The following is a 17877-nucleotide window of genomic DNA, read 5'->3' on the forward strand; positions in this document are numbered from 1 at the left end:
TTAACGCACCCACTGTTGGCAACCCGTACTATTGCATTAGTGTCTAGAAAATGGGACAAGAGACTTTAATGCATGTCAATATCCTCTTCAAAAATATTCGTTATTCTTTCCCCAAACACCAGTTTCGTTAAAAAAGGGAAGCGTCATGTGCGTTTTATCTGATGAAAAGGTTAGTCTATAAACCCCAGAACATGCCTACTTGCGGAAAATATGCAGTCTCACTTCCCACAAGGCAGAAATGGATACTTCAGCTGCAAAAATGCACTCATCAGCCAGCCTCTCCTAGGTCTCTAGTGCTCCCTGCAACCCTGTCACCCCTCCCCAGCATGCTGGCATGTGGCAGAAACCTGCTTGGGAACAATGCTGTGGTCTCCAAATGCCCTGTTGAATCCTGAGGACAGTCCTACCACACATCCCAACTTGGGATTTCACCTGAAGTTATGGGTACTTTGTACTCTCAAAATCCTGAAACAGCGCTTTTAGTGATGCACTAATTGGTTTGTGCTCATCAAAAGCCTCATAAACTTGTCTCAGAGTTTGTGTTAAACGTTATCGCTAGAGAGGAAGAAGCCTTTTGGTTCACTAGACATTTGGAACTCGCCTCTCCCAAGCAGACATTTTGTTTCTTTCAGATTTCCAGTAGGTTTGTCAGAAAATCACGTTAACTGATGAGGGATCAATGGGCTTATTCTGTAACAAAAACAGTGAGGATTTGTTAGGAGGATTTGTTAGTTAGTTGTACCAGCTAAAATTTTTTTGTTTTAGAAAAACCCTTCCATGTTCAATATTTCCTAAAGGGACTTACCATTTAGATATAGAATGCATTTCCATTGGCATTTGACTTTAATATCTTGTGTTAGCCTGCTAATACATTACTAAATTATTACAGTAATAATTACAGTAATTAAGTCAAGTCTCTGGCATTCAAAACAAGGCAAACAAAACAATTCCACTCACAGCATGGAATTAACATTTTGAAATGGCCAAGTTATTTATATTTAGTAAAAACTAATGACACCAAATTTGTCTTTGGACTTGTGGTCTTAATCAGCTTGTAGCTACATACTTCCTTCTTTTTTCAACTCTGAAAATAAAAGAATTTCTAGAAGTATTTTTAAATTCACATTTAAAAATACCTTGGAGGAAGAAAATAAGTATTTATTTCAAAGTGCACAAAATCTTACTTGGTTAAATAACTTAATATTTTCAGAAGTATTTGTCCTTAAGTATAAATAACCAGAAACTGGCTGCCATCTAACAGCCTACCACAGTGGTTCCTATCATTTTCTTTAATGTTTGTAGTGAAATTACAGTACAATTCTTGCAACAGAGTCAAGGCACTCATACTGGCAATGAAGCTAGTGCTTGCCAATTTTATAATGATCTTATACACACGTGCCCAAACCTGGCAGCTGTCTGAATCTTAAGTTTTGATGTTTGGTCTAAGCTATATCCTTCAGTTTCCAACTCCCAAATAATGCTGGGAAAAGTGAGGAGAAGGGGTGCAAACACAGAAGAAAGTCAAGGGGAAAAAAAAGGATAAAAAAAGGCATAACTGTATATGTGAACTGAGGAAATAGAAGATGGGCAAACTGTTCAGGTGAAGAACTGGTAAAGTTTCCTTTCTGCATGATGTCCGTTTCATTAATTCATTGGACTGCTATTTAAAAAAAACCAACCAACCAAACAAAAAAAACCCCAAAACAACGAAACACAACAAAAAAAAAACCCCAAACATTCAAGTACTATCTACTTGAGCCTGTAAGGGGAATTCACCACAATTGTAGCCTCTTGCAACTAGCATGCACACAGATTGTGGGGTACAGCCCTTAGTTATCTCCAACGGCATTTGCTACATATGTGCAAAAGACTTGAGGTGTTCTGCAAACCGAGGAGTGTACTGCTGTAGGTACACTGCTAGCAGCGCTGGTAAGAGCCACTTCAAAGCCAGCCTTCTGCTTTGCTGGGCATGAAGCTGTTTTGAAAGTACTGACGTTTGCTAAACACCAAAGAAAAGAGCAAGATCTTTTTCGGTGGCACGCAGGGATGCTCAGTATCCCTCAGGATCTATAGCCTCCCAACAAAAGATTCTCTGCTTGATTTGAGGCTTCATGGGCCTGCTACATCTTCCTTTCATAAATATAAAATCATCAACTGTCACAGCGATAATATTACAACTTTTTGGCAAGTTTGTTCACAGAAAAGGCATACTGATGCTTCGTAATTGTCATAGTAGTCTCCTCACTGTTCCAAGACAAAGTTTTCTGTTCTAAAACAGAGCTAAGCTAAGCCACCCTCCAGGTATGTCTGGTGCAGAAAAAAAGTTAGGTAGAAAATTTAAGGGCAGGCATCATTTTACCAGAAAAATAGGACAGGTCTCTAGACAGAACACTTTCTGCATCAGTATTCCTCACCTTGATCTATGGGCAATTTAAAGCACTAAGCCCTAAAGCCACCACTATTTTAAACAGGCAAAAACGTTATTATGCACTTACTGTAAATAAAGCTGACTTAAAATTTGGGGAAAAACCTGCATTATGCCAGCTGCCTACAAAGCTGGAAATGAGGTTCCCGCAGTGCCCATAACCCTGAACACGCTGATGTCCTAGGAAGCAGCTGCCTAGGGAATGGCTTAAAACCAAAACAAATTTTTTCTTTCAGTGGAACTGTTTTGCTGGGTTTCTCCTCACAAATATTTAAACTACATTAAAAATATTATTTTTATAAGTATTTGATCCAATTTTGTACCAAAATAATTCCTTCTTCCAACCCCATCCCCCCACCAGCAAGGGAGAATGTTTTCCTCCCCATGAAAATTGCATGGGAGAGAATTTCTCTTTTCTAGCCAGCACCATCTGGATGTAAAGCTTAAAATGTCGAGAGGGCACGAAGAGAACTGCAGCAGGCCAGCAAGTAGATGGGAAAGGCTAATGTGAATTTGCATACTTATTAAAATTCAGCATGCTTCAAAGAGATAGAAGAAAATTGAAGGAGATAATGTATAAACGCAGTAAAAAGTAACAACAAGCAGAGATAGCCTAAAATCAAGAAAGAGAAAAAAAAATACTGCAGACATCAGGGGAAAAGAAAAAAAAAGAAAAAAGAAAAAAGATGCAGTACTTCTAGTTGGAAAATTGAACAATTTGAGAAACAAGACTGCTGAAGAGTCAGAACTTGATACAACACTTTCAAAAAAGAGATAAAAATCACTTTATATGGAAATCAAGCAAATGCTTCTAGATCAGCAGTTCTCAAGCTTGTTTGGACTGGGGCTTCGTCCAACAGCAGAAGCTATTTCCAGACCCCAACCCCGTGTCATTACTTAGAATATCAAAGCTGCTGAATACTCAAAACCCTCAATGGACCATCACTACTCCCAGTGCTATAGAAGTTCTTTCCCAGTTTGACTTCATACATTGAGACAATAAATTATGGTAAGTGCAGAAGAAGCGTTCTTAGTGCAAAGGTGCCCTCAGACCTGCCTGGTCTGAGCAGGTTTTCCTCAATTCAGGGGATAGCATGCAGCAGTCTGCATCCATTTTCATAATTACCACAGAGAAGTAAAAGGCCCAGGGCGCCCTCACATGAGCATGCAGGAAGCCTTATAACATGACAGTCCCAAGTTCATAAAGTCACTTTATATCAGTTTTTCAACATCTTTCTCTGGTATTTACACCAACTTCCTTCACCAAACTCCAGAATCAGGCACATGGGAAGCATTTTTCCTGTTTTTCTCCATATCACTGCATTACTCTGTGCTATAGGAAGAAGAGAGGTCACTGTGCTATGCATCATGGGATCTCAGAAGCATAATGAAGCCTGTGGAGCTTGCTAGCATAATTTTAACCTTTTTACTCTTCACATTGGAATCAGTCCAGAACATAAAATTGACATTGTACAATATCCAACAAGGAAAAGTACATTCATTTAATCTCTAAAATTTTATATAAATTCTGCACAATTTTCTAAATAATTACTAGAGCTCAGAAGAAGAATATATAGACTAGTTGGAAAGAGTCTAATTATATGTGCGGTCGACCATCAGTGTTCAAATGCCAAGTGCACACAAGCATAAAAAGCCATCAGTTACAGAAGTAGAGATCCTAATTGCAGAAGGAGAAAAAAAAAAAAACAAAACAGCAGAACGTGTCAATAACAATATTTTATGCACTGAACCACAGGATACAGCAGAAACGTTCCACCAGCTCTTCTCACCAGTACTAACCACACATTCCTTCTAAATCAAAAAAGGATTCACTACATCTTGAAGACATTACTAAGATGCAGGATACTGTAATGGAGAGTGCTTTAGAAGGCTTTACAGCACAATAGGTAACTTGTGCAATGCATCACCCAAGATACTTCTATTAGATAACTATGGTAAATTCAGTAATTCTTTCTACCTTATATGTATTATACGTTGCAAAGCCTCCATAAACATATGCTGGTGCCACAGTAAAGATAAAAGAAACCGCTGAACATGTAGTAGGAATATCCTCAGGAAGACATATAGGAAAAGCAGCTGGCACTAGAATAAGGTTGACTGGGTCTTCAGCAATCAATTGTCCATCAAGAAACACGCAATGAGCATCAAACCCGTGAACTGGCCTTATAACGTTCACAAAGGCAGCCATAATCACAAAGCTTCTCTGATGTTGCTCCTTGGAGAAGGGTCATGTTCCACCACAAACTTGAAAACACGAATATGAAGAAGTGTGGGATTGTGTCTAGGAACAGCTGAAGCTTCAGCAGCTCATTACCCAGCTCTCTGCCATTTCCTTTCCCAGGTCTTCCTTCTTGCTTACACCGTTCCCCTTCTTACCTTGCCTGCCTTCCCTTTGCTAGATGCAAACTTATGACTACACAGTTTTATTATTAACTTTAAACATAGCTTTAAATTATTAATATTTCATTCTTATAATCAATATTAATGCTATCCAGCATAAGGAAGTTAACATTGATCTGTGTACTACAGGTAGTGATTTGGAGCTTGCTATTTTCACAGAGGGCAGAGTTTTTGTTTTGTGCTGTGATCTTTGCCGTGAAAAATGGAGAGGAGAAAAAAAAAGAACCCCAAACAACCCCATGAAATTACTTCTCCTAGCAAAGATTCTTCACACAGCGGTTTTCACTCAGTTCTAACCCAGCACCTTGTAAAATCATAGGATCAAGGGACTCCAAGCAGATACAAAAATACAAAAAAATATGCGCACACAGTCACTGGCAATACAGGCCTGTATGAGGGCAAGGAGGTGCCTGCACTGCACAGCAAGGTGCCCAGCGCCAACTGGAAACACCAGGTCAGCGAAAGTGGCAGTTGCTGCAGAGATTACAAATATCACCACTTCTCATCTCAACCCGCTGAAGAGTTTTCAGGGTCAAGTAAGTCCCAAATTCAACCCCCGAGGTCAGCAAAACAAATCATTTGCAGCCAAGATTCTTGCTGGGGCTCATCAGAGCCATAAGACTTGGGAACAACAGATTCATTTGCTCATTACTGCTTTCAGAGCAACTCTTAACAGAAAAGTTAATACAGCCTTTATTTAACAAACGGCTTAAGCATGAAGGGCTACAGCCTAAAGCACTAGCATTTTAGTAGCATTTAAGGATAAAGCTACAGGTGAGAATTTAAAACATGCTATCTCTCAAGTTTGTAACAACAAGGTACCAAATCAGCAAGATTCAGATCAAGTCTACACAAGGCACTTCTGAATTTGGCAACCTGTGTGACTTCAGTCTCATACTCCTAAGAAAGTAATATCCCCATGTCCTCATTCTGTCGCTCTAGATTTCAACGGTGCACAGAGAGTTTTGTCAGCTTGATTCCTGACACACACACAAAAAAGGAAATGGTTTGAAGAGGGCAAAAAGATATATGTCTCCGTCTCTCCCGCCTCCCCTCCCCATTATTAAACAAAAGCCTAACAAGCTAACTCACAGATTTTATTTTTTATCACCTTCTTAGGAGTCATGATCTCTTCAGAATCAATTACAACAGCAGAAGTAAGACAAGGTGCTTTGTTTCACAAAAACATACGCTTAAAGACTACGAAGCTGCATTGATTTGTTTCTTATCCAGGAAGATGTTCCCATAATTAAGATTAGTGATAAAAACAACACTCGGAACTCTTGACTCCCAAACGTTATAGTTTGTAATTTTCCTGTGTTGGGCGAGCTGTGCTCTAGCAGAGATATTACCAAGTCTGTAATGTCTTAGAGGTAGAGGCAGCAGCTCCGTCTTAGCACTCTAAGCCAACTGCAAAACTGACACGCTGAACATCCAGAACATAATTCAGTAGTCTCAAGAGCATGCAGCAAGTCATAAATATGTATAGCCAATCAAGCTTACAACAGTATCTGTATATACAAACTGAGCTTGGTTTCATTCAAAAATCAAAAGCAGCTTACTTTCTATTTGACACAGAAAAAGAAAAGATTTTAGCCAGCCAGAGTATTATAGCAATCTAAAGTTCTTTCACAAAGAAACACTTACTAAAATGACGTGCAATAATTTTTCAAAAGCATGTTTTAAAAGGCTTAATCCTTGAATTAATCAAAGCAAGTGTATTTCAGGGTACTCAGAACTAGAGCTACACAGCAAATTGACTTCTTGGTTCAGCAGCTGAAACAGGAGGGTATGGGGCAGGGAAATCAGTTTCAGGATGACCCAAAAGTGAATGTTTTTCACTTTCAGCTGACATAAAAAACAGAAAATATTATGGTTTGGGCTGGAACATAACACTTTGTTTCCTTTGGGAATGCTTTTCCGTTTCTTAAAGTTATGTTTACTACAGTTTTCTATAAAAAAAAAATATGATTTAGAAAAATAAAACAGTGTTTTCATTTCCTCATTGTTCTTGACATTTTGACTGCAGGTGAGACTGTTCCCAAGTTTCACCAAAATCCATAGGTGGTTTTGCTGACTTGAAACTGCATCTTTTGGCAACAAAGCTCCATACCAGTTTTTTTGTGCTTGACTTTGCTGGTCAGCTTGTACTACTGAGTCATAAATGCCCAGCGACAACCTGTCAACCAAATTCACTGCAGGGAACATACACGCGGGCTCAAGATTTTGTTGGTGCGGTTCAGCAAGAGCTAGTGCTTGTTATTCACCGCCTTGCACTTCCTCTGGAAAGGTCTCTTTTTGCCTTCTCATTAAAAACATAGTAAATATAAACGAATACAAAAATCAACAATCTTCTGCTTCTACAGAGAGCAAGCATTTAAATTCTTTCCTTTCTTGCCACAATTTGTAGTGGGAATGGCTAGAGAAGTAACTTAAAGGGGGCAAGAAGACCTGATACACAAGGGAAATCAGAAAACATCTTGAAGCATGGGACAGATGCTGGGAACGTACCTGCAGTGTAAAAACACTGGTGAGATAAGTAAGGGTGAGAAGCAGCAGGAGGTAGAAAAGAGAAAATAGAGCAACTTTGCAAGGAGAAAGAATGCAAAGAAACCAAATTGCAAGAAAGGAGCAAGTACATGGATAAAGATCCTGAGTGCTAGAAAAACCTGTTGAACAGAAGACAATTCAGTGGGGCAAGACCACCCTGTAATGTGCAAACCCCTTGATCCAGAAGTAGAGCCAGTGCTCCTTGGGACACAAAGGCAATGGGGTTAGCAACAACAGGAGCATCTGCACCTTTCAAAATGCAACCAGAGTCCCTTCTGAAATTTTGCCAAGTGCCATGAGCTAGGCAGGGTCTGGCTCAGAGGCCTCACAGAGAACGAGGCAATCCAAGTGGTGAGCTGGTGATCCCATGGAGGCAATGGTGTCTTCTGTGAGTCACTCCTGAACTTCATTCATGTTTGGATGCTGAGAGCGCCATCCTTGACTATGAGGTATGAATGATATTTGGCTTATCTGAGCTTAAAAAGCCCACAAGTACTTTATGAACTAGTCATTTTATATTGTTTCCTTGACAAGTTACACTTTTGGGGAACTACATTTCTCTGACTCAAGTTCTTGCAGCGCTTTCAACCCCATCTGCTCTTGAATACTTTCTACCAGTTGACCCAACTGTGACTAGTGATGAGGTTTCCATGATTCATTCTGGAATTTACTGTCGCTCACAACACTATCTTAATCCTCACCAAAGAAAGGCACTCTATGCAATTAAGATAGTCTGTATGGAAATAGATGAAAACCGTTTGTCACATCTTTTCCTCTGGATATTCATTGCTCCCCGGAGTTAATCCATATACCCTATTTACAAGATGAAACACCTTCTCTCATTTTTTTCAATAAATATCATGAAAATATATTAGATTGTTAGGATTTACACAGAGATATTTGGCAGGCTTTTCAGGGCTGTCAAAGATAAATCGAATATGTGGTTCTTCTACACAGAATGAATTATCTGAATAAATAATGTATTGGGAGAATTTCACTTCTTATCTGTGTCTGATTCATTCTCAGATAAATATATATACATTTGCACTGATGTCAGTGAGGTTGCAGAACACATAACAGCAGAAAATACGTCCTTAGGCTGTTTCTGTAATATCTGTGATAGAAAACTGACGAATAATACTGATATAGCAAACCAAACAAAAAACACCTCTTGAGGTATAGGAGAGAGAGTCCTTTATTTTGCTTGTTTTAGCGTTTCATTATGCTTGGTTTTAGTTTTACCTTGTAAAGCTTCAACACAGGAAGCACAAAAAACCAGCAACAAGACCTTTATCAGTTGCATCTCACACAACGCTGCAAAGCACTTTCCAATAGCTCTTAATTATGGAAAGCCAGCACTGGGTTTAGAAGGGCAATTGGCTTCCTACTATTTTTGGACATATATCTGGCCACCAGGACACATGGACAGTGTCACAGCATTCACAAAACATGCACAAACCTATTTAGACAGACAAATGATGTGTCCATACAGTCAGGCTTGACATACACTTGTCTCCATCAGCTGAGAGAAACTGCAGAGGTACTTATCCATATAACTCTGAAGGAGAACTTCATTGTCCTCTACAAGTTTTCAATATACAACCTTTTGTTACTGCTATCACAGAGAAGTGTTCAGTCTCAGAAGAAAGATATACTGTCCCTCACACTGGAACTACTGTGAAGTCAATGACAACTCACTTCATATCTTGAGAGAAAAAGAAAGTTCCAGTTGAGAAGACTGTTCCTCTTCCAAGAGAAAAGGAAACAAACCCACTTTAATTCCAGCAGCTGTGGCAGCTGCTTTGCTTCTCCAAAAGATGCCTCAAACATTTGAAAATTCTGTTACTTCATGGTCTCCCTGTATGCATGGTCCTCCCATATCCATTTAGTGATATAACCACGCAATATTCAGCTAATGCTGAACTCTTCTATATGTTCGTCTTAAAGATATGTCGTACAATTAATACAGTAGATCCCACTTTTGTCAATGAAAGAACTTCCTTGAGAATTTTTTATTTTAGCTTTTCAATTGCAAGAGACTTAAGATATTTATGCCTTAGATCTGTAAGAAAAAGAAGTGAGGATGAAAAGACAATCTCTTACTACTCAGGAGCAGATGACAACTTTCTTTGCTAGATGACATAGTAATGCTTTTCACGTTCATCAACGGCTGCTTCAAAGAGTGAGGGAATCCTGATCCCCATACCCAATTGGTTATATCCATGACTTAAGTAACAGGATTAAATTACAAATTCAGATTGGACAACATGGAGTTTTGAAAGAGCAAATATAGCAAAGCGCAAGACAGATCATCTGTCTTTAGCCTGTGAGACTATTTCCAGATTTTCTGGAGAGAAATCCATATGTTTTTACAACAGAGCAAAAGAGGATACGTTTACAACAACACCAGGCAAACATGCAGCTGCTCTGGCCGGGCTTCCTCTGTCTCAGAGAAATATCTACTGCCCACAACACCTGCCTGAACAGAAAGCGTTGGCAGGAAAATTGAGATGTAACTGGAAAAACTCAAATACAGGCTAGCCCAAATGTCAGCGTTTCAGAAGCCAAAAGAGATTTGAGCAAACAACTCACCAGCCAAGACTCATCTGGCTTGGCCTTATAGTCCAGTGAGAACACTGAGAAAGACAGATAGAGCAGAAGAGAAGATGAGATCTCTGATTCTAGACCTGCTCATCCAGCATTAACACAAAGTCCAAACATATGGCTGCACCTTCAATTAAAAAATACAACAATCACAAATGCTTGTAACTGCAAAAAAATCAAAAGCTAGAGCTTTTATTTGAATTTCAGTTGCATATAAAACTTACCCAGGTTACTGATTAACTTTCTATTCCTTTTACAATTGGAAGGATGAAGTGTATTCCATCTGCCCACTGGCTCCTGAAGCCAGTGGTAATCAAATACTGGCTAATACAGGTGAGAGGAACCAAGATGGAGTAAACTTCAGTCCTTACTCCACATGCCAAAGATACAGAGGATTTGTCACGGGTACCTTATATTGAGCTTACAACAACAGAGAAATCACTCAGATGCCGAATGGCTGTTTGCCTCAAAAAGGAGAAGAGCTCAGGCATAAAAGGCGTTGCCTCTGTTATGCCTCAAAAAGGAGCAAAGCTGTCCTGGATTAAAGCAACACAGAAAACCAGCAGCATCTTACACAGACTGCTTGCCAAGCAGAGGCCTAAAAAAAAAAAAAAGCCAAAAAAATTTCCAAACCAACGAACCAAACCAACCCAAAAGACGTGGCATGGGTTCTCTATCGGCAAGACTTTGAGCAAATCTTTAATGTTCGCCTTTCTCTTCCCCATTTGTAAAATAAATAACAGTGATTATCTGACTGTCCCAAACGATAACTGTGAGAGTTAGCCATAGATTGAAAAGCACACTAGATATGTTGAGTACCACTTTCAGAAATCTAGAATTATTAAACTGATAAAAGAGCAAAGTAACTTAGGATTGCAATAATTTTACTTCAGGTTTAAAAAAAAATTAAAAAAATAAATCACACTACTGAAAATTCTCTCTTTCAAAAGAATTCCCATCACAAATTGCACTTGTAAATTTCAAAGCAAGGCCTCAATCCTACCTATATTCAATACGTATTTAGAAAAAGCCACATAGAAGAGAAAGAATCAAGATTTCCTTTTCTTCTGTGTGAGCTCAAGTGTGGGATTTTAGAAGAAAGCAAAACTAAAGGAGCCACTAGACTATTTCTGGTGTAAGTTTCCCAGAATAGTACTTTAAACAAGATCTTGGGCAATACCTCTTCTTCCAAGGGAAACGATAGAGTCACTCAGCTGCCTACACATGTGCTCTACCACTTTAAAGAAAATTACAGTTTTGTTCACATTTAGGAAATGCCTTTTAGTTTTTATACTTTTTTTTAAATAACAGTGCCAATAGAAAATACAAGAAAGTGCTGCCATCTTCAGTAAAAATTCCCCTGCAGCAGCCAGGGCACACCTGCTTTGGGCACAGATATTTTGAAGCTCAGCCAGAACAGTAGGATGGACTTGTACTCTGAGAAACCTATCCACTTTTAGTCATAGCTAGCCTCCAGCTAATTAGCTGCTGGTGTAAGAGTAGACCAAATAGAGCTTTCGGGCCAGAAACTGACATGATGTCATGGTTTGCCAATGAGAAAACCTGGAGAAGTTCTGTTTTCTGCCATTCCTCCTGCATTCCTATTAGAAGTGGGAGGACTATATCATTGTAATAAATGAACCACCAATAGGAAGCTGAAGATAAATTTCAATGGGCCAGCACTGGTTGAGATTGTCCCCTAGCATACAATTATAAGCTACTATCAAAAATTTTGACAGCCTGCAGGTCTTTTAAGACTTTTCCCTCTTGTTTAGAGCATTGATTTGTCCATAAAGAGCAGACATCGTCATCATCACCGCTATTTACTAAACATGAGGAAATACAGTGCCTGAAGAGAAGCTGTCTCTCAATTCACTCAGTTTTCATTCTCTTTCCATAAAGGATTCCATTGTCCAAACACGTTTACATTTGAAAATAAAAAAAATATAGTCAGAATGACATTTAACAGAACTCTTGCTTTCCTTGAGACCAGGCAAGTCAGGCTGGCTGTTGTCATTCCTATCCCACCCATCTCCCTTCAGCCCAATCAACCACAAACTCACAGTCCAGTTTCAAGCCAACGTGAAAGGAGACTGAACCTGTGGCAGTGAGGACAAGATAGATTTTGTTACCAGAACTAGGCAGTAGCCTGTCCCTTGCTGACAGTGCTTCCAGAGCCCATCTGACTTCCAGAGCTGACAGAAAGCCTTCCAGAGCAGCAGAAGATTAGCACCAGTGATGACAACATCCAATGGCTAGGTGTCATGGGAACCTGAAAGAGTCAGGCTCGTGTATTTGCTACCTGAGTCCAGAAGGGAGGGGGCCTGCAGTCACTGTGGGAGAGGCCCAAAAGAGACCCTCAGGAGCATCTGAGGAGTAGCCGAGGAGACCCTCGGCCCAGGTTAGGCCTGTGCACCTCATAACTGGACCATTATGTTATCATGCTGGGGTTCTATCCTTTACTGAGGTCTTGCTCCCACCAGACACAGAAGTCATGCCTCTCACTAACATCAGTTACAGGATAACCTGTCCCGAAACACGGAAAACCCCTGTCTGTAACATAAATGAGACTCCTGCTACTGCTGAATCTGTCAGCAACAGTTCTTCACTCTCTAGATTGATCTAGACTGAATAACTTTTTCAAACTCTGAACCGCTATCTAAGCTGTATTTCCATGGGTTTTTTCATTTTCTCTAGTCTCTTCAAGATAAAACATGAAAATATGATTCTGGCAAAAGCAGATTAGTCCAGCCACTAGGGAAGCAAAACTTGTACACTGAGTGATTGCTTTGGCTCCGAGCAAATTTAATCTTCTCCATCAATTCCTTTCCTCTTTTTTTCTGGCATTAGGCAAAAGCCTCGTATCTGGCCACGCTTTTTCTATGGGCTTTGATCTAAGCTATGTTTTGACAACATACAATTAAAATACCTTTAAGTAAAAGAGCATGATTAATGTATGACCATGCCTATAAACTATCTAGAGAATTCGTTCAACTAAATATCCACCAGTTAACGACATAAGAAGGAGTACTACCATTAAATGTCTATCAAGAAAGGATAAATCAATAAAAAAAGATTTGTAAAAGCATCTAAGTAACCAAGATTTACTCCCTTCCAGTAACGTAATACTTTGCTTTCCCTTCTCAAATGACAGATGCCAGACAATTTAGTCTCTTTGAGAACAAGGACCTTAATTTAATTTTATGTTTAAATGGTCATTAATTCCAGATTTTTCCATTCACATGGGAGAAGTTTTATTACAGTAAAAGGGATCCTGCAAACACTAGAAAAAAAACACAGTTATACAGATACATTTTAAAAAGATGACTAGCACTGCTTTTTTCCTGCTGACTTTTTCTAAAGGTCTTTCTTTGCTCTATTTGCCTTCCTACACAAGTCATTTATTTTTATCTGGTTTTAAATTATCATTCCTAAAATATGCTGTGAAACCTCCAAATGCCCATTTCCTCCTAAAGCCATTCAGATTCTCAAGGAATTCAGAGAAGATGCTCAAAATGTATATATTACCAGCTTTACATGTTACTTAAAAAACTGTTAGCAAGTTGGTGATTTTCTCTCATATATTATCACTTAACAGGAAAAGTGATGAGATCTACCTTAAACCTTCATGCTTGCACTGCTGTTTTTTAAGTATTCAGCCACGTCCCTCTACTATGCTACAGCTACCACATCCTGCAACTCCTAAATAAAAACACTGTGAACTTCCATCGCCTTCTGGAAACACACTTGCCAGAACTTACTGCTGCTCCTGCCATGAAAGTGCTAAACTGCTCCAAGGGTCAGTGTCCAAAGTTTCCAGTTTGGCAGATCACATAGGTCCCTTCCATCACAAAAGCCACACTACACACACAGTACAGTTAGTCTATACCTCTGCAGTAGGTCAGACTTTTTCCAGAAGTGCAGCATATGAACCACAAGCCATACCTTTGATAAAATTGTACCACCGAAAACATCGGTAGCCAGGAACACACCACATGCATTGTCCTGGCAAAGGACAAACAGCCCAGGAACAACAGGCTGACCCTAACTACTGCAAGGCCATTCTTTGGCAAGTGACACCCCTGTTTTGCAGGTATGTAATTATTGGTTAGTGCTTTCTTCTTGCACTCCACTATTATTTTGGGTTTTTTTCATATATGGATGCTTCTGTATTTTAAGGCTGAGGAAACCAGCAGTGCTAAGAGACTTGGGCATGGCTATGACTCTTTCCTAGTTGGAAGGAAAGTGCTATGTTTAAGCACTATAATTAGGCTTTTCTAACCCTGACTTGTCACAGGTAACAGGTACACATACTGTACACCTGTGTTCAACTTTTATACTTACTTTCCCCAAATACAAGAAACCTGACTGCAGGATTTGTGGTAGTGAGGATTAGATTTGTGCATTCTCCTGGCCGGGAATGGGACAAGGTGTGGAAAAAACCCCACAGCTCAAAACTCTAGAGAATGTTGTAGGCTTGTCTTCATCTCCAACAGCCCTTAAGCAAGGATGGGAGAGAAGGCAGATGATTTTGTCTATCACAGAATGGGAATATTTAGATAGAAAAAGGACAAGCCTTTACCTTCCTAGGGGATGTGGTCAGGTCTCTGTCTTTTAAAAGGGGCGGGTTACCTGAGGTCTCTACAGAGAAGATATAATTACAGAATATTATTATGGCCAAAGTGACAGAAAGCGATCAAGCAGAAAGTTTAGACAAAGTCTATCAAATACATATCTCCTTTTCCTAGAATGCCCAAGTAGATCAGTTCCTTCATCACTAACGTGGGTGAACTGTGAAGCCCAAAAACTTTTACAGCTAGCTGTTGCGCCCTCTGCCTCACTCTTGCAGACTCTCATCTATCCACCAAGGTAAACTTTGCAGAATCCTTCCCTCCCTCAGTCAGGGAAAAAATAAATTTTTTCTGTTTACTGAAAAAGGACTGATGTTTTCCTGCACTCTCTCATGCTAATGACCAACCAGTAACCACTCCCAAACAAATAAAAAGACAAAACGCGTTAACACTCAACTAGAACCCACAAGGGTGGGTTGGTTGTTTTTTTTTTTTTTTTAAGTTTAACAGCTAATCAGTTAAGTTATTCTGTCTTTAGATGACAACACATTTCAAGATCAAGAGTTTTGACTGTAATATGGAGTGTACCAAATAACAAAGATTTTTCTGAATAAGACACCCATTTTTCAAATCTCTTTCTAGAGGCTGTCAACCCCAATACACCATTCAACAAGTACAAGAGTTTTCTGTTTGTTCCAGAGAGCAAAGCAAAGATAGGAGAATCTTGGGATAGAGGGGATGTATCTGTCAGGCAAAAAATATTAAAAATGGTGTTTGACTAACAAATATAGAAGAGGTTTCTGATGCATTTTATTATATCATGGAAAAAAAACCCACAAGATTAAATATTTTGTTCCATACATTCCCCAGCTGCCATAAACACAGAATAACTAATGGGATTCAGGAGTTATATTTCATTGTTTCAGAATAAGAAGTTTTAAGTCTAGTACCCACTGTTTTATCTGCCCCAATGCACATCTCTCAAGCTGATCATCTCTGTACTGTTTCAATTGCATTGTTAGTAGTATTTCCACATCCTTAACAATGCTTTTGTTTCTAGAACAGCCAGTTCCAAAATTTTGATATAAAAAAAAGAAATCAAAGTCTTGTTACTTCATACACATACACCAATGTGTGGAGAACAAGTTCTGGAGACCATCATCCCCATCCTCCAGTCTATTCTGGGTCCTTAAGTCATTGACAGTATTGCTGGAGTGTGGGCAGCCAGCCCCCCTCAAGTCTGCCTCCAGGAAAAACAAGCACACTCCAATTGGAGATGCACGGATTAAAGGTCTGTCTCCTGCCCTTTAACCACTCCACACACCACCTATGCATGGCAGTGAAGCAGAAGATTTCCAGGAAAAGACTCTTTTTGAGGGGTGACATATATGCAACACAGGGTTCCACTTTTTTTGTGAAGCAGATCACAGTCTTAAGTTTACAGCAACTTCATCACTGTTTTTGAGCCCTTCAGAAACAACTAGGACCTACGCAACGTGTGACAGTTATGTACTGACAGTCTTGAGTATTTTTTCCATTCACTGTTTTTGGAGAAACAGATGCCTGCCTCATGCTGTAAGGAACAGCCATAAGGATCTAAATTGTTACATGCTAAACAGACATACCACCTTACTGCAGGGCAGACACATTCAAAGGAGCAAAGAGGGTTGCAGACATTGGCTTACCATAATTTTTCCTTCATTTGGCAAGAATACAGTCATTCTGCTAATTGATACTCCTACCACAGTGTCAAACAAACAAATCGGATAAAACACAGTTTGCCAATATTTTGTCACATTCTGGGCTTCCTGGCATCAGTTACTGTCTGTATATCCTGGGGCACCAACAGATGTAAGGTCTGATAAAAGCTGTTTCCTCGATTTCCTGTCCAAGAAAAATGCAGGCTTTATTCTGCAATTTATGCACACCTGGCAGATTAAAAAAACACCACAACCAACTAACCCCTGCCCCCTCACCCATGCTGGATTTCAGCATCTAAAAAGGTTTTTAAGCTTCTCCACCACACTCCTCATTTCTCACAGGCTACATAAACCTGGAAGAGTGGCTGTGAGTGTCAGGTTTTCCTGGCAAAGTCACAGAAGAATCCATCCATTCCTCAGCTCCTCAAGAAGATAACGTGGGAAGGAGCTTACCTCAGATGGACCCGGGTGGCTAGTGCTTGATCAACCAGCGCCCAAGATTGCTGCCACTGTGCTCACTACTCCAAAGTTACATTTGGCAAACATGTACACTTCAAACACTGAAGAATATCTGGACAGAATATATGGATATCCAGCCAAGGTTTTACTGAAAAAAAAAAATTCATTGAAACTGAGGAGGATTACAAAATGCCACCAAATAGCAACAGTGGCCCACAAAACTGGGGCAAGTTCATTAGTCACCACACAAAGTCAGAACCAGAGTCAGATCCAAAACTACTCTTTAGTTTGACACTTAATTTTCTCAAGAACACCTCGAGATGCTAAGCATTCAAGATAAGCATCCAGCAGCGTTTACTTTTCCTAGCAAGGTTAGGTCCTGGCATATCTGGTGAGGGAGGTGTCAGCCTACTTCAGCAGTGCCAGCTGAATTACTTTCTCCAGAAAGATTCATCTAATCTGCCTCTGAAGTCAATGTATATTTTTTTTACTCTCAACACTTCTGTTTAAAATACTGCATATACATAAAAGAACACTAAGTGGTCAGTAAACACATAAGTTTTTAAGTAATGTAGCACAGACAAAAAACTCAACTAGAAACTAAAAGAAAAGAAGTTAAAGACTAACTTAATGCCTCTACTTGGTCAACAGCTATTCTGCTTAAAACACAGATTTAGTGTCTATCACAGCTCTCTTCCCTCACAGATCCTGACTGAACCCATTTAGATTTCTTCATCCCATAGAATATCAGGGTTTTCATCATTGCTTCATACATTCTCAACTGCTACACTGGGGAAGTCAGGGTTCATCACTGCAGATAAAATCCCTCAAAGACTCAGGATTTTGACACTTAATGATGATTCTTCATATATGCTGACCCTAAGTTCTCTTATGCAGCCATCACTGTTGACCTGTTGAAGTGCAGAAGACTTCAGTTTTATCAGGTGGTGCTTTTAGCCCACTTGGGCCCATGAAACTAAAGATAGCAAAAGATAGGTGTGATATATCAAAACTTGGTGTCCAGGCCTTACACAAAATTGATCTGAAATACTTTTCAATTCCCTGCTTTCTGATTTTGTCTGCTTCCCATCTCCCAGAGATTCCTCTTTTATTGTATGCTGTGAACATAACTGCACTGAGCCATTTC

This window comes from Larus michahellis, chromosome 2 (assembly GCF_964199755.1).
Source record: "Larus michahellis chromosome 2, bLarMic1.1, whole genome shotgun sequence".
NCBI lineage: Eukaryota > Metazoa > Chordata > Aves > Charadriiformes > Laridae > Larus > Larus michahellis.